The sequence below is a fragment of the Bos taurus genome, chromosome 20 (assembly GCF_002263795.3).
Source record: "Bos taurus isolate L1 Dominette 01449 registration number 42190680 breed Hereford chromosome 20, ARS-UCD2.0, whole genome shotgun sequence".
NCBI lineage: Eukaryota > Metazoa > Chordata > Mammalia > Artiodactyla > Bovidae > Bos > Bos taurus.
This window is the reverse complement of record NC_037347.1, coordinates 67731391-67752854: the sequence shown is the minus strand read 5'-3', so window position 1 is coordinate 67752854 and position 21464 is coordinate 67731391.

Below are 21464 nucleotides of genomic sequence, written 5' to 3'. Positions count from 1 at the left end.
CACTGAGGGCAGACGAAACGTGAATTGCGTCAGCACCGCGTAAAGGACATCAGTGCCATGGCTGGTGATTATTTCATCAGCCTCAATATATTAAGCATGTTCATCAGCCACAAATAACAGTGAAGCTTAAAATAGACTCTGATTAAAGCGTTCAGAGAAAAGGCAACCTCAGGGCCCACACACAGATTCTTTCCATCCCCAGAACAACAGGGCCAAACAGCTGTGGGGAACGTGGCCTTGCCAGACACGGGCAGAACCCTGCCAGGTTGTCAGCATCAGTCTCTTGGGCGGCTCTCTGGGTTTCCTGTGTGTTCTACTACCCCTAGCCAAGAGCAAAGGCTTTCCATGTGGCTCAGTGGTAAAGAATCTTTCTGCCAGTGCCGGGGCCATGGACTCGATCCCTGGGTTGGGAAGATCCCCTAGAGGAGGGCATGACAACTACCTCTAGTATTCTTGCCTGGAGAATCCCATGGACAGAGGAGCCTGGTGGGATACAGTCCTTGGGGTCACATAGAGTAGGGCACAACTCAGCACACACAGGCACCCAGGTCTGTCCTGACTCATTTTTATCTTCCCGGTCACACGTGGGACATCTCAGCAGCACAGAAAATGTCTAAAGCCAGTGCAGTCCAGCTGTGCGCATGCTCAGTTGTGTCTGGCTCTTTGTGACCCCAGGGACTGTAGCCGAGGGCTTCTCTGTCCATGGGATTTCCCCGGCAAGAGCACTAGAGTAGGTTGCCATTTCTTTCTCCAGGGATCTTCCTGACCCAGGGAGCAAGCCCATGTCTTTGCCGTCTCCTGCACCGGCAGGTGGATTCTTTACCACTGAGCCACCTGGGAAGCCCAAATTCTTGGTACCCCCAATAAAAGGCATGAGCGTGGAGGTAGCTCTGAAACAGCCCCAGGTTCCCACCACAGCCCCCCGACCCTGTGGTGGACACTCATAGGCTCCCAGTTACTCAAACAGTAACCTAGGTACTGCTGTGATTGGATCTTGTTGATGGGATTCAGGTCAAAATAAATTGACTTCAAGATCTGGAGATTATCCAGGGTGAGCCTGACCTAATCAGGTGAGCCCATACAAGGGATAAGGTTCTTCCTGAAGAAAGAGATTGGAAGCATCAGGGGGACTCACATGAGGGGGTCCCTCTGATGCTGGCTTTGAAGATGGAAGGGCATTTCAGATGGCAGGGAATATGAACGGCTTCTGGGACCCAGAGTCCTCAGTCCTACAGCCATAAGGAAACGAAATCCACCAACAGCCTGCATAACTTGGAATCATAATCTTCCTTGAGCCTCTGGAAAGGAAGGAAGCCTAGCCAACAGCCCAATTTCCCCAGGTGGGACCCTGAGCAGAGAATGGCCCTCTGACCTGCAAAATTATGAGCTAAGGCAGTAAAGAATCTGCCTGCAACGCAGGAGATCTGGGTTCAATCCCCGGGTCGGGAAGATCCCCTGGAATAGGAAATGGCAACCCACTCTGGTATTCTCAGCCGGAGAATCCCATGGACAGATGAGCCTGGCGGGCTACAGTCCATGAGGTTGCAGAGTTGGACACGACTGAGTGACTACATTTTCACTTTCTTTCCAGCAGCTTTTGGTGACTTTACACAGCAAAGGAAAACTGACGGAATCTGCTGGGTAATGTTCAGATGCCGACTCCTGAGCAGGCCCCCACTGCACAGCTGCAGGATGTCAACGACCTCAGCAGAGAAGGATGACAGCTCCTGTCCTCCAGCCCCCTTGGGGGAGAGTGGGGGCTGCCCAGAGAATGCACAGAGCTTGCTCGGAAGACTGGAAACTGCCTCTAAGATAGAGCAGATCCTGTTGCCTTCTTGTCAATGAGCATCGTTAATTACACTTGTTTTCATTTTCACTCTTGGAGATATCATTTCATTTTTTTTTTTTTACAGTTTTGCTTGAAAAATTATGGTATCGGGAGACTAGCTTTGCCTGGGCTGCTGAGCTTAGATAGCTGGTGTTCACAGGCGTGCTGATGGCTGTTGCTTGGAGAAGGTGCCAACTCTGCTGACCATCATGCTCTCGGAGAGTCACAGGATGTTCGCAGATTAAAAGCCCTGAGAAGTCTGGCTATGAAGGAATTTGCTCGACGTGATTTATTTAACCAGGCATCTTCCAATCCTTCTGCTCCAGAAAGCCCTTTCCTCCAGCTACTCTGATAAATTAGGGGGAGGAGCCTAGTGTGAAAAAACTGGTTCAGAGATTAATAAAGGCAAATAAGTAATAGACAAAGATGCACAGAGCCTGTGTTGTGTGCAATCTGATCGTGCTGTGTGTGATCATGAATGTGTGAGGGGCCTTCACTTGGCCAGATTTTGGACATCCCCCTTGATCTTAAAACTTGGTGGCTCAGGCAATAAAGAACCTACCTGCAATTCAGGAGATCTGTGTTCGATCCCTGGGTTGAGAAGATCCTCTGGAGGAGGGCATAGCAACCCACTCCAGTATCCTTGCCTGGAAATTTTCATGGATGGAGTCTGGCCAGGCTACGTTTCATAAGGTTGCAAGAGCCAGACATGACTGAGTGACTGATCACACCATGACCTTGAACCTAAACATTCTCAGACAATAAGGCATAGGGAAGGGAGCTTTGGTAAGAATATTTAAGACAGGGTTCATTGCCTTATATTGCACAGGAAGAAATTTCACTAAGTGAAAATATCTTTTTAATGGGAAAATAGCTTGATAAGAAAATGAAAAATCACTGTCCTTAGAAAAAAACTAAAGAATGCTGTTTTACTTACCTAAATCCTATACAAGTAGACACTCTATCGTTTGCAAATAAATGTTTTGATATTTAAAATGAGACCTACTCTGCCAGATGAAGAAGTCTATTATATATCAACAGTGACTTACGTTTTATGGTCTGGGGCCAAGACACAGGCAAATCTAGAGGCCGGAACAGACAGTCCAGAAACAGGCCCTCCTGTACCGGGCCTTCACATATGAGCAATAGGACTTAAAAAAATGAACTACTACAGTTTCTAGAGTCAAGAATGGGACAGCAGAGGATGAGATGGTTAGATGGCATCACGGACTTGATGGACATGACTTTGAGTGAACTCCAGGAGTTGGTGATGGACAGGGAGGCCTGGTGTGCTGCAATCCATGGGGTTGCAAAGAGTCAGACACGACTGAGTGACTGAACTGAACTGGAGTCAAGAAATCTGGCTAACTCCTTGGGGAAGAAACCTTATATCTCCAACTCTCATCCTATTTTAAAATGAACTGTAAGTAGAATACAAATTTAAATATAAAATAATAACTGCTAGATGTTTTGAAAGAAAGCACAGATAAATACAGCTGTCCCGCTACGCCCTTTGGTTACTGGTTCCAGGACACCCCCTCATCCCACGCAAATCCTTCTGAGGGTAATTGTGAGAATATCTATGACGATACTTATGACAGTCCTTATGAAACGGAGTCAGATGAGCCATGATCTTATTCTTGGACTATTTTTTCTTGCTAGTAAACTTCACTGATGTTCAAGTCTTTTATGTGAAATTGGCACAGTATTTGTATTTAAATTTGCACAGTATTTGTATATAACCTAGGCACATGCCCTGGTGGCTCAGAAGGTAAAGAATGTACCTACAATGCGGGACACCCTGTGTGGGGAAGATCCACTGGAAAAGGGAAAGGCAACCCACTCCAGTATTCTTGCCTGGAGAATTCCATGGACAGGAGAGTCTGGCAGGGTACAGTTCATGGGTTTGCAAAGAGTCAAACACGACTGAGTGACTAACACTTTCTCTCTCAGGCGTATACACCCCTATACTTTAAATCATTTCTAGGTTACTTGTGTTACTTAATGCAATGTAAATTCTATGAAAATCGTTGCAAATACAACCAGATGCTATGTGAAGTGTTGCAGTCCATGTGTGGCAAATTCAAGTTTTGCTTTCAGGAGCTTTCTGGACTATTTGTCCCAAATATTTTTGATCCACTGTTGGTTGAATCCAGACACAGAGCCAGTGGGTACTAAGGGTAACTGTATTTTATCCACGTTTAAGAAAGGCTGTTTCAACATAATCCCAGAGTTCAATCATAAGAAAGATAATGATCAACCCACTTATACATACATCTCTTTATAATTTTTTTTTTCTTTACTTTTGTCTGCATGGGGTCTTGGTTCCTGCCAGGGCTTTTCTCCAGTTGCATGGAGCAGGGGCTACTCTCTCGTTGCAGGGCGTGGGCTTCCATTGCAGTGCAACACAGACTCCAGGGCACCCGGGCTTCAGAAGCCGCAGCTCCCCGCTCTGGAGACAGGCTCAGTAGTCGCGTCACACAGGATTAGCTGCTCTGAGGCCTGAGGGGTCTTCCTGGATCAGAGATCGAACTTGCGTCTCCTTCACTGGCAGGCGGATTCTTTACCACTGAACCACCAGGGAAGCCCCTACAGACATTTCTGCAATAAAGAAAAACTAAACAAAAAGGCAAAGGAACATTTAGAAACATATCTCTAACATTTAAAAGAGACACATAACTGATGGATTGCAAACGAACGAGAAAAAGTTGACTCCTCTAAAAGGAGAATGGACAAAGGACCTGAACAGACAAATAAATTAGATCGTGAACGGACAGTATGTGGAACTATTTGGCCTCAAAGGCAGTGAAATAAAGGGGGGAAAAGTAACGAGATATTCATATGATTGAATACAGTAAAAAAAAAAGATTGAGAACCTACCCATTCATGCTGGGTATGGTTATGGGAGCTGGGTCAACTGAGATGAGAGCACGCTTTACAAAACTGCAGGAAGGCAATGTCAGGGGAAGAACAGTCAGAATCAGAAATGGCCAGTAGCCAGGTAAGACCCACCTGATTCACTAGGAGTAAGTACCTTTGGTTTGCCTACTATTACCTGTAGACTGGGGCATCCCCTGTGGCTCAGTGGTGAAGAATCCACCTGCAATGCCACAGAAGACACAGGTTCTATCCCCAGGTGGGGAAGATCCCTGGAGGAGGAAATGGCAATGAACTCCAGTATTCCTTTTTTTTTTTGGTGAAAGTTTTCTTTTTCTTTTTTATTTTTATTTTTTAATATTGTATTGGTTTTGCCATAAATCAACATGTATCTGCCATGGGTGTATACATGTTCCCATCCTGAACCCCCCTCCCACCTCCCTCCCCATACCATCCCTCTGGGTCATCCCAGTGCACCAGCCCCACGCTTCCTGTATCCTGCATCAAACCTGGACTGGAGATTCATTTCTTATATGATATTATACATGTTTTAATGCCATTCTCCCAAATCATCCCCCCCTCCATCTCCCACAGCAAAAGAGACACAGATGTATAGAACAGTCTTTTGCACTCCAGTGTTCTTGCCTGGAGAATTCCATGGACAGAGGAGCCTGGAGGGCTGCAGTCCTGAGGGTCTCCAAGAGTAGGACTCGAATGAACTGACCTAGCACACACGAATCTGTTGATTATAGTATTTCACAGCCTTGGAAGAGTCCGCATCCACACAAAGCAATGAATGATGCTGGTAGACTTGGAAAGGATTACAGCCCAAGGTTAGAGCTCACTTGTGTGCGTGATTGAATAACCTCCCTCTCCAGCATTTTTGCGATGCTCTGGGGCACCGTTTCTTCACTTCCTTCTGAACCAGCCTCCCCAGCCTGCTGGTTGTCTCACTAAATGAGACAAAGAAATCTCTGACACAGGTTCACTGTGCGTTTGTCTGAGAGTTGTGTTTCTAACTTAAAAAAAAAATGATACTTTGACAGAAATTTGGCAAAAGGATATTAAAGTTCTCAGATGGATGTTTCTGCTCTGAGACAGTAATTTAGCATTGAGGAATTTACCCTCTGGATAGAATTGGATAGAGATGGAAAGACAGCTATAAGGAAGTTCAGGCAACTTTGTGTAATGAGAGCTGGGGGGAAAAAAAATACATACATCACTGGTTCTCTGTCCAGGGTGATTCTGCCTCTAACAGATTTTGGGCCATGTCTGAAGACAGTTTTAATTGTCACAACTCAAAGGGCCGCTACTGGCATCTGGTGGCCTGAGACCAGAGATCTGCTCAGTGTCCCACCACAGAGAACGATCCAGCCCCAAATGCCAGCGGTGGCAAGCCTGAGAAACCCTAACCAAACTGTGCAACTGCAGGGACGAGGCTGAATCAAAGTGCAGTGCTTTGCAAGCGTAGGGAAAAATTATGATATTGCAGGTCTAGATTCATATTTATATTTAGAACTCGTTGCTAAGTGAAAAAAATATTTATAAAAATATACTTGAATCATCATATGGTTAGGAAATATAAATGTATTAATAAGATATTTATATATTTATAGACTATTGTCTCTCATGTTTCCCACGGACAGAATAGATTCATTATATGGGTCCATAGAAAGTGGCATATGAGTGAATACGTGCGTGCGTGTGTGTGTGCATAGTCGTGTCTGACTCTTTGTAACCCCGTGGACTGTAGCCCGTCAGGCTCCTCTGTCCATGGAATTCTCCAGGCAAGGATACTGGAGTGGGTAGCCACTCCCTTCTCCAGGGGATCTTCCTGACTCAGGCATTGAACCTGGGTCTTCTGTGGCTCCTGCCCTGGCAGGTAGATTCTTTGCTACTAAGCCACCTGGGAAGCCATGTGTACATATTATAGTATTTATTATTCTGTATCTTTTGTCAGTTGACTTCTATATTGATTGGCTTCCTCTGTGGTGTGATGATGCCCCAGAGTCCTTCACTAAGGAGTCCCGTCTCTAAGACAGTTCAAGCTGTTATTATGCATGTGTCTGGACAGATAGCACATTGACACTTATAAGCCATGAACCCTGCCTAGGAAGCTCTTGATTAAATCGGGTGGCCTGCCTGTCACTCAGCTGAGGAGCAGACAGCTCGGGTGTTGAGCTGCAAGACCGCTTCTTAGAAAGGTGGACCTCTGAGCAGCCCAGGGAAAGGACACAGATGGAGCGGACAAGGGTCCTGTCGCTTTCCCTTAGGCCAGCCTCTTCCATCCACTCACTGAGCCAGCCTGAGAGTCTCAGGCCCAGTGAGATGGGCCCATGCAGGACTGTCCATCCCAAACCTGGCCGCCAGCCCTGGCTCTGTCACTGACTCCGGGTTCCTTGTCTGTGAAATTAGTGCACTAACCAGCAGCCTCCTGCAGTTTTCCAGGGCTCTGGTCCTCTGGATTCCCCATCACACATCTGTCCCTGCGATTTCACAACGAGTGGTGTCCACCCTGAACACTGACGTGCCTGTTGAAATTGTTCCCTTGTCTTGACAACTTTCTTCTGTTACTTTGGCATGATCACAGACCTCAGGGAGGAGAGTTTAGGTAAACCTCTTTCCAAGTTCTGGGCCCCAAAAATGCCCCCAGAACTTCCTCTTTGTGAAGCCTTCTCAAGGTCCTGTGACCGCGGAGATCTGGAGGGTCGGCCAGCTCTGCTGCTCCCTGGGGAGGAGGCTGGCCGTGTCCTGTGTTCTCCAATTTTTTGTGGGTTGCGAATCTTCACTTGATAACGTAATTTTCCCTTTTTTCCTTGAAGCCCAATAAATCTTCTCCCACCCTCCAGCAGTTTATTCTGGGAGTATACAATTTCTGCCTGATCTATGAGTGCATGCGACTATCTCCCTGAGATTGTCGTGTGACTTAAAGAATGCTGAATTCTGCAAATGCGCTGAAACCAGGTGGCTTTCACTCCTTACTTCCACTGGGTAGAGCTGTGCAGTATGGTTGAGAGAGAAAGGGACACCTTTGAAAAGAAACAAAACCCTGATTGAGGTGAGTCGTTAACCAGCAAGTGATGACTGGTACAGGCAGCTTCCTCTCTTTTGTGAATATATGAACCAAATAACCTTTGTAAGAGGTTTATAAAGAAAGCTGAGTGCGAAGAATTGATGCTTTTGAACTGTGGTGTTGGGACTCTTGAGAGTCCCTTGGACTGCAAGGAGATCCAACCAATCCATCCTAAAAGAATTCAGTCCTGAATATTAATTGGAAGGACTGATGCTTAAGCTGAAACTCCAATTCTTTGGCCACCTGATAAGAAGAGCTGACTTACTTGAAAAGACGATGATGAAAAGAAAGATTGAAAAGAAAAATAAAAAGAAAGACTGAAGGCGGGAGGAGAAGGGAACGACAGAGGATGAGATGGCTGGATGGCATCACCGACTCGATGGACATGAGTTTGAGCAAACTCCGGCAGTTGGTGATGGACAGGGAGGCCTGGCGTGCTGCAGTCCATGGGATCGTGAAGAGTCGGACACGACTGAGCGACTGAACTGAACTAAACTGAACTGAAGAGGCTTATTATCTCCATCAGAGTGTTCCTAAAATAAAAGTAAAATGCAGGGCAACTTGTAGCTGGTGAAGTCAGCTACCTGTCAGTGCTTCCTATCATCACTGATGTTTGGAATGAAGTGATCAGCTAAAATACGAAGCTAATGAACTTCAATGTCATCAAATATCAAAGAATCAGCCAATAAACTCTATCCACATAGCATATATGTGCTGTGTGTGCTCTGCTCAGTGGCTCAGTCGTGTCCGACTCTTTGTGACCACATGGACTGGAGCCCGCCTGGCTCCTCTGTCCATAGGGGTTCTCTAGGCAAGAATACAGGAGTGGGTGGCCATATCCTCCTCCAGGGGATCTTCCCAACCCAGGGATGGAACCCAGGTCTCCCACGTTGCAGGCGGATTCTTCACTGTCTGAGCCATGGGGGAAGCCCTTAGTATATATACTGTACATTATACGTATATTATAATTACTGTGGCATCCGGTCCCATTACTTCATGGGAAATAGATGGGGAAACAGTAGAAACAGTGTCAGACTTTATTTTTTGGGGCTTCAAAATCACTGCAGATGGTGACTGCCGCCATGAAATTAAAAGACACTTACTCCTTGGAAGGAAAGTTATGTCCAACCTAGATAGCATATTCAAAAGCAGGGACATTACTTTGCCAACAAAGGTCCATCTAGTCAAGGCTATGGTTTTTCCTGTGGTCATGTATGGATGTGAGAGTTGGACTGTGAAGAAGGCTGAGCACCGAAGAATTGACGCTTTTGAACTGTGGTGTTGGAGAAGACTCTTGAGAGTCCCCTGGACTGCAAGGAGATCCAACCAGTCCATTCTGAAGGAGATCAGCCCTGGGATTTCTTTGGAAGGAATGATGCTAAAGCTGAAACTCCAGTACTTTGGCCACCTCATGCGAAGAGTTGACTCATTGGAAAAGACTCTGATGCTGGGAGGGATTGGGGGCAGGAGGAGAAGGGGATGACAGAGGATGAGATGGCTGGATGGCATCACTAACTCGATGGACGTGAGTCTGAGTGAACTCCGGGAGTTGGTGATGGACAGGGAGGCCTGGCATGCTGAGATTCATGGGGTCGAAAAGAGTTGGACACGACTGAGCGACTGAACTGAACTGAACTGATTGCATAAAGTAGGGCTTCCCAGGAGGCACTAGTGGTAAAGAACCCACCTGCCAATGCAGGGACACGTCAGAGAAGCGGTTTTGATCCCTGGTTAGGGAAGATTCCCTAAAGGAGGGCATGGCAACCCACTCTAGTATTCTTGCCTGAGAATCTCATGCACAGAGGAGCCTGGTGGGCTGCAGTTCACGGGGCCTCACAGAGTCGGATGACTGAAGTGACTCGGCATGTATGCATGCACTGTGGAAAACAGGAAATTGTACTGTGTATTTTGGAAAGATTTGGGCTGTAAAAGGAGGAAAGGTAGAGGATTGTTATCACGATCGCCACTTGCCCAAACATGTTAGTATGTCAGGAACGTGGTGTCCTACACAGAAACTGTTCGTGGATTTTGGACCTCGGCTCCATCCATCATTTCCCACCTAAATTCTCTGAAGTGGCGACAACCAGCTGTGCCTAAATCTTCAGGCAAGAGGACCTTCTGTGGCTGCTTTGGGATGTTCCCTGTTCACACATTCCAGGGATTCCCCGAGGCCCCCTTCCCCTGGGCCAGCACTCCCGGGCTTCAAGGAACAGCCTTGCTCCCCACTGCCAAGTCCGAGCTGCCCCTCTGCTGTCTCGGCGTCAGTCATCACCACCCCCTCACTGGCTCCAGCTCCTCACACTGTCCGCACACCCTCCTCCCCGGCCTGGTCAGCCAGTGACGGGTGAGACTCGGGCCATCTCCAGCTCTGGCCTCCTGCTGTCCCAGTCCAGCTCACTCAGTGTTCCGTGTCTCTGTTGTTGACCGCTGTGCTTGGGGGAGGCTCAGAACTGCTCACCATCGGAAGAAAAGAGGTACCCAGGGAAGGAGCCTGTCTTGCCTGGAAGATAAGGGCCTCACCCCTTCCCAGAGGCACGTCTTCGGGGGTGGGTGGCCACCCAGCCCAGGGCCGCCTGTAGCACTGACGGAAGACGTCCCCAGTAACTCCAAAGCACGCGTTCAGTAAAGATTTTAAAATGCTGGTTGTTCCTACAATGGTGGGAAGTCTCTGTCTTACTGAGTCGGAGAGGAGATGGGTCTTTTTACAACACCATAGGGAAATAGAATTCTGGAAGCCTGCTTTGGAGAATGTCTTTTTTTAATTAAACAATTTCAGTAATTAGCACAATGTACTCAAGCCTAGAAAAATTTAGATCTTCAGAAAATTTATCAAATTTTTCTAAAACTAAAAAAAAAAGTATAGGATCAAAATCAGATTGTATATAAATGACTCATTAGAGAGGATTTTGTGAAGAATTTTCTCAAGAAAGGAGAACTTTGTGATAGAAAAAATATAGCTATAAAATCCCATGATTCCATGCATCCTCAGAGATCATTTATAACTGCTGCTATGTTTGAGATAAATTTGAGGAACCGGGTGATATGTGGAGGAGGGTGTCAAGCACGGAAAATGTGAGCTAAAGGCCGGGCAGAGTCTTGTGAATGGCCACTGTCGTCAGACTGATGGCCAGTCAAGGCTAAGGTCCTATTTGGGGAAAGTCCTGCGGCGCTCACTGGCGTGGGGACAGAAGAGGGAGACTGCCTTCGCGGCTGACTCCAGGAAGTCACGCTGCCTTCATTCTGCCTGCGTTCCCCTCACCAGCAAACCTCCCTCTTATACGAATACCTGAGGTTACTAGGGCCCTCCTGGGTAATCGAGGAAAATCTTCTCTCCCCAAATCCTTAACCTTATCACATCTGCAAAGTCCATTTTGCCATGCGAAGTAACAAGGATGGGAGATGGATAACTCTAGGAGCCGTTATTCAGCACTCCGCACCAACACGATAGCCAGGGACCGGGAGCTTCGTCAAGGATGACGATGCTGGTGAGCAGTGCAGTTGGGACATGATGCAATGACCATGTTTACAGCTCCTAGTGGTCCTCGGAGACACACGTCTTCAACATAGAGCCCAGAGCAGTGAGGCGACCAGATGGACCTGGGCACAGGAGCATCCGTGCAGTTGAACCCCCGCTCCTTGAAAGTCCCGCCAGTGCAGGCTCTTGGCAGAGCAAGGCTGAGTTTGTGGCTTGCCAAAGAGCAGGAGGACTCTACTTATGTAACTGGAAATGGGGTCCGGCTGATCGCAGTTCACAAGCCAACAAGTCGCAAGTTACTGGAAAGGAAAATTTGCCTTATTCTGGATGCTGGAGGGTGGGGGCGGGGGGCGGGGAAGGGCAGACTGTAGTCCAAAGCCCGACAGAATGAAGGCAGCGTGGCTTCTGGAAGTCAGCCGTGAAGGCAGTCTCCCTCTTCTGTCCCCACACCAGTGAGTATCGCAGGACTTTCCTCAAGTAGGACTTTAGCCTTGATTGGCCATCAGTCTGAAGACAGTGGCCCTTTGCAAGACTCTACTGGGTCAACCCCAAAGCTTTAGCTCACATTTTCTGTGCCTGATATCCTCTTCCGCATATCACCTGGCTTCTCAAATCTGTCTCAGACATGATAATAGTTATAAATGATATCTAAGAAGTAGGCTAGAGCTTTTGTAGATGCAGTGAGGGGGCTACTTGCAGAAACAGCAGTCAGCTCTGACGGTCATCTTGAAGTTGGTCATCAGTGGTCTGACCAGCATCATCTTGATTGTTTTAGGTACAGTTTACCTTCAGTTCCAGAGTTGGTTTGTTCCAATTTCTCTGAGGCCAGTTTCCAGAACTGTGGCAACTCCTATCATGGCTGCAGTGTGGTCATCATGCAGTTAATTTCTCCACTTGGTGGGGTTTTCAGTATCTGTAAGACAGCTCACAGGATGTGGTCCAGAATAATTTTCTGGAATTACAAGTCTTTGACTTTGCTTAATGAGTAAGCAATTGCTATTTGGTCTCCTTTGACTGTGTTCCTCTGTTTCTGCATTTCTGCCAGAAGCAGAATTTTAATAAAGCATTCGGACAGTAATTCGAAGTAGAGGATTTATTTGGCAAAAACAGAACTATGTTCAGCAACATGGAACTGAACATTATTTTTCATACAAAGTTAAAAGCACATTGTGTCTCCTTCCTGACCACTTGTCCAGTCCCCATCTCTTCAAGAGAGATAATGTTCATCTAAATTATTTCATCTGATTGACGATTGTCATTTATAACTTTATTGCCGCTTCTGTCTCAGGTATTCCTTTGGAAAAGGTATATGAATTCTTTACCTATTCTAATGTATTGTCTATAGATTGTAAGATAAAATCAAGCATGTATCTGCTGATGCTTTTTAAGTTGATCTGTCTTTATACTTGGAAATGTCTCTTAATAGTAGGCTTCTCTGATGGCTCAGATGGTAAAGAATCTGCCTGCAATGCAGGAGACCCGTGCTGGATCCCTGGGTGGGGAGGAGTCCCTAGAGAAGGGAATAGTTACCCACTCCAGTGTTCTTGCCTGGAGAATCCCATGGACAGAGGAGCCTGCTGGGCTACATGGGCTACACGGAGTCGAAAAGAGTCAGCTATGACTGACTGACTCACTCACATTACAGTTGCTCTTTGCCTAAAGTTTTCCCACTGACAAAGGGCAGGCAGGGCACATGGGGGTGGGAAGGACCATGGGGCGCTGCTCTGTTTCACTGTGAAGGCCTTGGACTCGTCTTGGAGGCGGGTGGGGCAAAGCTGGGACATTTATGAGATTTCTGGTGTCTGGGTTAAGGCTGGTCTTTCAAAGCAGAGTGGAGTGGGATTGGGATGGCTTAAAGTTCATGATAAAATATCTTGGGAGAAGCAGATTCAGCAAGGCTTGAGGACATATACACTATGATCCATTCCAGATTGGGTACATGAGTGTTCATTTAAATTAATATTGTGGAAATTCCTGAGATTGGTAGTCAAATTATTTGCAAGTTTACTCCTATCTGGAGAGAAGAAGTCAGGTTGATGGAGACCATGGGGTGGTAATCTGTTACAATGTAGACAGTCAGTTCTGTGGGTATGCATTCCCACACTCAGTTCAGTTTCCCAACACTCAGCCCACCACAAATTCCTAAATGAACCAGATTCAAGCAGAGCATGCTTTTGAGGAGCCCCCACAAGATAGAAAACCCATAAGGCACCCCTCGACACAGTCAGACCAGTGGTGAGGACAGGAGGCAGTCCCCTGGGTCATTGGCAGCAAGGCCAGGGGTCAGAGAAGAACATTCTTTCTGCATGAGTTCCCAAACCCGCAGCCAGACGGCTTCCAAGGCTGCGTGAAGACGACAGGAAGTGTGGACATGGGCATGACAAGGGGGAAGAATTCCTTATGTGACAGCCACACACGTTGAAAGTGATGAGCACAGAGCTGGACGCCCTGCTGGGTGCCTTTCTGCTCTGAGGAGTGAGCAGGTCAGCCCAACACCGGGGTGAATTCCAGATGAAGGCAAAGTGGGAGGCTTTTTTGCAAAATTCGAATAAAACAAGGAGTTTTATTTGAATTTTTTTTTGGTTAACAAAACAAGCATTTTGTTAACCAGGTAGATCTGCTCCCAATGAGAGCTCAGCTGTGTGGCAGAGGAGTAGAGAGAAATTACCAAGTTCTGGACCTGTGAACACGAGATCTCCATGTTATAGCATCTACCACATACTAAGCATCCACTTGTAGGTCAGGTCTTAGGCATGCTCCTACATCATGGACAAAAGGGAAGTCTCATTGCCCCAGCTTAGAGAAGCATGAAGAAAGGTCCTCTCTCAGAGCTCAAGCGGCCGGCCAAGGCATCTCAGTGAGGGACCACGTCCTAAGGCTGCGAGTCTGCATGACCCCACGCTGCCCCCGGCATTCCTCAGAAGCTGCTGTAGGGGTCGCTGTTGACTCTGCAGGGTTTTGCGCACTTTGTGCACCTGATGTGTGCTGAGGCACCTGTGCAGCTCGGCATCAAGCATCCGTGATGCTGTGCGTGCTTTTGTCTGTCCTGCAGAGGAGAGAAGAAATCCACCTGAGAAGTTCCTCCTTTCCCAGTCCAGCAAGTTAGACAAAACCCTTCTCCTCCCTGACTCTCGACAACACACAAAATCCTTGGGGCCCAGACCGGTTTTTGGTAACTTAAGCACCCCACCACCCACCTCTTGTTCCGTCTTCCTTCACTTGGCCCTACCCGCCTTCCCTCCGGCCACGTGCTATTACTCATCTCCGCTCAGAAAGCCGATACTCTCATACCCAGTGACTTGGCCAAAGCTGTTTCCTCCCCTGGAGATGCGCTGGCCCTAATGGTTCTGTTCTTGGTAAAATCCTTTTTTAACGTCCATCCCTGAATTCTAAGCTCATCTCCTCCGTGCTGGTTCTTGAATATCTAGTAAAAATCCTTGCCCCACCCCCCAACGCTGCTCCTCCCTGTTCTGCTCCTGGGGTGCGGGGGACAGAGCATCCCAGCGCGCAGGGCGCTCACCTGGCCAGGTGTGCGCCCCAGCCACCCCCACACCCAGAGCCGGGCCCAGCCTGGAGCAGACATGCTCAGTCCATGCTTGATCAGCAGACCAAAGTGGGGCAAACGTGCTGTTTCCAACACGGACCCTCACTTTCCTGGGGAGATATTTAGATGAGGAAATCATGCAATCTATTCCTGTAAAAAGTGGGAGTTTCATCAAACCTAGTGTGAAAAAGGAATTCCCCTCAAAAAGAATGAGAGAGACTTTTGGATAAGGGAGTTGAAAACATATACGCTGGCAACAATAAGGATTCTTTTTTTTTTCTTTGCCAAATTAGCACCACTTGGTTCAAAGACAATGGATCATATTTGTCAAGTTTAAAATTTGTTGGAACACTTTTACTTTTCTCAAATTTCAGATCTATGACTTAAACACACTTCATAAAGTAAATGACACCATTCTTTTCATGTTGCTACTTAGCAATGAGAAACAAGGTACTTCACAAATAACACTGCATTTTGCAGGATTCCTGTTAAGTGAGTCCATATACATGCCTCCATTTGGGGGCAGAAAACCTAAAACACACATTGAAAAAAAAATGTTTTAAGCACACACGCAATGCATACCCGGGTTGCTATTAGAACATAAAGCATTTAACACCACCCTCCAAGTTTGATGGCAGGAGTCACGGTTCCCCATCCATTATCTTCAAGTGTTGAGGTCAGTTAAGTCATTATGGATTAGAGCCCATCTTATGAATGGATTGTGATGTGCTTTGTGGAAGGTGGTGATAGCACGGACTTCTAAGCAGGAGGACCCTCCTGTTAGAGGGTAGAGAGACCCAGGGTAAAACAAAAGCAGCACAGCGCACTGCGGGTGGGGGCATGGCCCAGCCGCACTCTAAGTCCTGTAGGAGTCACGGGACAGAGCCATTCCCCCGAGCTAGATAAATTAGGAATTCCTTGTGGAAGGGATGGGCTTGGCCGGGAGATCAAAGGTGGTGGCATTTGGGTGGATGAAATTATGGGCGGGCGGCACTCCCGTGAAGGAATTGTGTGGCATGCAGGTACAAAGCGTGGCTGGGAGACCTGGGGGGGATTAAACGTACCAACTGGTAATAAAGCTTCAAGGAGGTGAGGGAAATGTGTGGGGAGGGGGAGGGAGCAGGCTTGAATCCCGTTCTATGACACCTAGACTTTGTCTTGTAGGTGACCTTAGCGACAGAGTTCTTAGGGAAAGAGAATAATTTGATTAAAAAAAAAAACAAAAAAAAACGCTTTAAGAGAACAAAAGCGTCAATGTTGTTAAAGATGAGTGGAAGGAGATGTCTGAGGCTGTGTGAGTCGGCAGTAATCTGGGTGTAGATGTGTGATGATGGAGCCTGCAGGAGCCAGGCCGTGAGGAGGCGGTGAGGAGGCGTGGAGCAAGTGGGAGGGACTCAAGCCGGTGGAGGGGGGACAAGGGATCTTTGAGGAAAATAAGAAAGATGGCTGAGAAACCAGCTCAGGAATTAGGAGTCCAGGTGCCGTTTGCATTTCTGCCTCCAAAGTCAACCCTCATGCTAACAAACCAGACACCAGAACCACTCGGTATTTCTTTTAAATATATTTATTTTTATTTATTTATACGGTTGCGACTTCCCAGGTGGCTCAGGGGTAAAGAATCCACCTGCCAACGCAGGAGACACAAGTTCCATCCCTGAGTCAAGAAGATCCCCTGGAGGAGGAAAAGGTACCCCGCTCCAGTATTCTTGCCTGGGAAATCCCATGGACAGAGGAGCCTGAAGGGCTATATAGTCCATGGGGTCACAGAGAATCAGACATGACTTAGCAACTGAGAACCACGTATATGGTTGCACTGGATCTTAGTTGAAGCCCGTGGGATGTCATTGCAGCATGCGGGATCTATTTCCTTGCATGCATGATAAACGCGTGCATGCTCACTCAGTTGTATCTGACTCTTTGCGATCCTGTGGACTGTAGCCTACCAGGCTCTTCTGTCCTGGGATTTCTCAGGCAGAAGTACTGGAGTAAGTTGTTCTTTTATCCTCCAGGGGATCTTCCCAACCCAAGGATCACACCTGCATCTCTTGCCTTGCAGGTGGATTTTTACCCGCTGAGCCACCAGGGAAGATCTATATCCCTGACCAAGGACTAAACCCCGGCCCCCTGCATTGGGAGTGTGGAGTCTTAGCCACTGGACCATCAGGAAGTCCCCAAGAATCACTAGGTATTTTAAATGAAAAGGGATTTAGTGCAATGAATCATGTGCTTCCAGTAGGGTCAAAAGGAGAAGGGGTCTGTTCACCAACTGGGCTTGGAGAATAACTCGAAGTCCTTTCTGGCTTGCACTTCTGCTACAAAGAGGACTGGGGGCATCGCGATGGAATCGTGACTTCAGGAACCTGTGGCCTTCTCTGTGTTCCAGGCACCAGAAGACTCACCCTGCAGGTGCAGGAAGTGAGCGTCTAGACAGTGGACCAAGGCTGCAGAAGCTAGCGTCTTGGTCCTGAGTGTCAGCTGATGTGGCCACGGCGGCAGCAAGTCAAGCTCTCTGCCCTTCTTGCCTGGCAGTGGTCCTGGGAAGACAGCTGCTTCTCAGAAGCCAGTTTCATCCAGACTGTAACTGGAGAGGACGCAGAGAAACTCTGTCCCAACCTCGGCCCTCTAGGAAGGCACAGCTGGGGTTCAGGATGGACGTTGAGAGCGGCACCCCGAAACGTGCCATAGCAACCCATTCTGGCAGCCCTGGACGTGTGCCCACCACCCACAAGGAATCTTCTCAGCCACTGGAAGGACAAGAAAGCGCCCTCCCAACATAATGGATTTATTCTTCATACAAATGAAAACTAACTCCATCTTCACTGCACAAGAGGAGAGATCCATACTCTTGTCCATCAGCGCGTCCGTCATCAGACCACGGCCTCAGCGGTCACAGTCTCCCCTTCTGCAACTGGAGACTACGGCACTGACCACGGCCAACACAGCACGTGTAAAATAAAAACAGAAGGGCAAGCAATGGAAAAGGGACTTGGCTAAGCCACCTTCACAGAGCAGAAAAGAAACATCGTCATTACTATGGTGCTCACTCCTGCAAGTGCACACAAAGCCATAGATATTATTTCTACTTATGAAATTATTTACAAATGACTTCCTTTTCTCCACTTGGAAAATACTGCAGCTATTTACCTGGTCAATCGCACCTTTCCTCTTAGCAGACTTGAGCTCTTTGGGGTCCTATTTCGGTCAGTCGATTGAATTTTCCGTTAGCCTTTGCCACTGGCTCGGCGGTTCTAAGAGCCGTCCCTGAGGATAACTGGGTTTCAGCATTTCCTACCCGGGAATGAAAACCTTTGAACAAGGAAACCTGAAAGTTGGGGCAGCAGGAAGCAGTTTTGTGCGATGGTCATTATGGGTAATAACAAAAGGACCCAGCCCTACCTCCAAGGGCCTGGGGTACATATATTTTTGCCTTTGGGGAAACAGCACCAAGTACCAGGCACCATTCAAAGCAAACAGTGCTTTCTACAGGGCATCACCCACTCTCACATTACTCCCACTTCAGTAATGCCCCCAATGGATGTCTTGTCTGGGTACTTGATAGCCTATTCCAGCATTTTGAACATCCAGCTGCATGTGGATGTTTGGGTAGGAAGGGAAGACCACATAACTCCACAGGGATGTTGAGGTCAAATCTCACCTCTGCACCCCGACACGGAAATAAATCTTGGAGACAGAGATTTGGGTGAAATAGAAAATACAGCTTTATTGCTTTACCAGGGCAAAGGGGGTCCCAGGGGACAAAGCCCTGAAAATGGCATGTCCCCACCAGAGGGGCGAGTGTGGGGTTTTATAGAAATGCTTCAAAGAGGACATGATCAGCTTGTGAGCATTCTTCTGGTTGGCTGATGGTGAGTGAGTATGAGTCAGCATCATCGACCTTCAGGTTCCAAGGGTCTGGGGTCTGTGTGCTTGTGGGCAGCATACCGCAGTTAACTGTTAACCTCTCCTGCCTGAAGGGGGTTTCCAGGTTATATAGAAGTTTTACAACAAGGGGCAGGCAGTCTGAACATCAAAAGCTTATTGTTAATTAAAGGAAGCCAGACATCTCAGGTTAAGGAATTCAGTGGTTTCCTACGTATGGCAAGATGCGAGTCTGGGCTCACTGAAGCCAGTCCTTTGATCTGCACCTCAGCTGTCTGGGGCCAAGATCCCGTGCTTTCTCATCCCGAGCCTCCGCGGGCCGCCCGGTGGGTGGGGGTTGGTGGTTGATTCAGTGTGACAGGACTGGCCGGCATTCCTCCTGAGTTTCCATCCTGAGTTCCCTCAAGGCTCCCCAGGGGGTGGCCTCAATCGCTGATGGCTCTCACATCCTTTGTTTTCTGATACAGCGGGCAACATTCCATTTCCCATTCCCCGTGGAATGACACTGTCTCTGACACTCAGCCCTGTCAGCTCTTGGCCGGGGAAGCCCGTGGCAGGCTGACAGATCAGCTTGGTGAAGGAAAGCCCGGGCTGTTACTCATCTTCATCCAAGATACCATGGCCAGCTTGCTGCTGGAAAACCAAGGTGGTGTGGGGAGAGGGTAAGTGAGCCACACAGATAGGTCATCTGGGCTACCTGGATACTGAAAACTTTTGGGAGCAAAGCTTTTGTAAGAAGCAGATTCCGTAGCCGTGCCTGTGCTCCCGACCCCTTGTCACCAGGCCTCCAATCTGATTCCTTCCAAGTCCCTGAGCAGCCAAACTCCCTCGACTTCCCATGGATCAGTTAAGGTCTACACCTGCAGCCACAGCTCCTTCCAATAAAACTGAGACGTTACATGAACTGCTTGGTTTCCACCCCGGAGAGAAACTCCCTTGGCTACACATCAACAGGAACAAACCTGAGAGGAGATGTCATTCTGCAAAGACCTACCCTAGGCTGTTCCTGGCACACTATGCCTGAGCCTCTATTAACTGGTTTAATGGTTTTGCAATTTTAATTGACCTTCTAGGCCTGCTAATGCTCAAGCTCTCCAATGTCATCTCCCTTTGACCCAGTGCTGTTCTGGAATCCACACTTCATGACCGAATCTGTTAGATCATAAGGACATACGATGTCCCACGATCTCTTCCGTGATCCTGTAGCAATGAAGAGATATTTTAGAAAAAACATTGTGCTGAAACTCCAATCCTTACCCTGATGCTGGGAAAGATTGAGGGTGGGAAGAGAAGGGGGTGACAGAGGATGAGATGGTTGGATGGCATCACCGACTCAATGGACATGTGTCTGAGCAAACTCCAGGAGACAGTGAGGGACAGGGAAGCCTGGCATGCTGCCGTCCTTGGGGTCACAAAGAGTCAGACACGACTTAGTGAGTGAACAACAATTTCCATAAAAGGCATTACCTTTTGTGCAGAAAGTCTAAGGGCCTCACCAGTTCCTCCAGGAAGGTCTGCAGGAGGTTTGACGGCACATCTGGTCAGTCCTTCTGCGTCTGCTAGGAAGCCAGGTACCAGAGCATCTTGCCGTCTGCTTTGTATTCCTAAAAAGTTGGCTGTCTTTCAGGTTACTCAAATAAACGGGTCAAGGCTGCATTGAGGGGCCAAGGGGTCTGCAGCAGAGGCCCTGACACCGAATATAAGGGAATCTACTTTCTACAAGTGCTCCCCAAAATACCCACACGTAGTGTATTCTTCCTCAAAACAAAAAAAGAGTCTGACCAAGCCCTGAGCTTCTTCTCCGTGGTAGAGCCTCAAACACCCACACATCATGCTCTGCCCTCCCATGTAGGCTGTGTGAGCACCTGCAGCGAGTCCACTGCTGGTGGTGACCCCTGAACTTTTCATCAGTTCTCTCTTGCCTGCTCCTACATGCGATAGGCTATTTCTGGCTCCCCAAGTTCAACGAGCACAGCCATCAACAAATTGAATAAATATGGTACCCTAAGGGATGATGGTGGTGGTGGTGGTTTAATTGCTAAGTCATGTCCAACTCATTGCGACCCCATGGACTGTAGCCTGCCAGGCTCCTCTGTCCCTACAGGATGGTAAGATACTCAAATTTCCTGTGATTAATTGTCAGAGAATGAAAATGTTGACACAGATCAAAAGTGAGAGACTAGAACATCTGATACACTTTGCCCGAACTAAAGATATATTCCTTTTACTCTAGTTTATGTAGCGTGTTGCCAGACTATTCCAAAACATATTACCCAGGCTTCTCATGTCATTAAATACAATCCTTCCTAGATGTCTAACCCTTCCCTTCCCTTTAAAGAATCTGCCCGAAATGCAGGAGACCCTGGGTTTGATCCCTGGGTCGGGAAGATGCCCTGGAAAAGGGAATGGCAGCCCACTCCAGTATTCTCGCCTGGGGAATTCCATGGACAAAGGAGCCTGGAGAGCTACAGTCCATGGGGTCGCAAAGAGTTGAACATGACCGAGTGACTAACACTTCCTAGATATCCAAGAGGGATTGGTTCCAAGACCCCTCCCAGGATACAGAAGCATCTATGGATATTCAAGTAAAATGGTAAATGTAAAATGGTCTAGTGTTTGCCATATAAGCTACAGACATCTTCCAGCATGCTTTAAATCATCTCTAGACCTAATACCTAATGCAATGTAAACAACTGTAAGTATAATGTAAATCCTACGCAAAGAGCTCTAAATACGATGCAGTACTATGTACACAGCTGCCAGTGAGCGACACAAGCTTTGCTTTTTG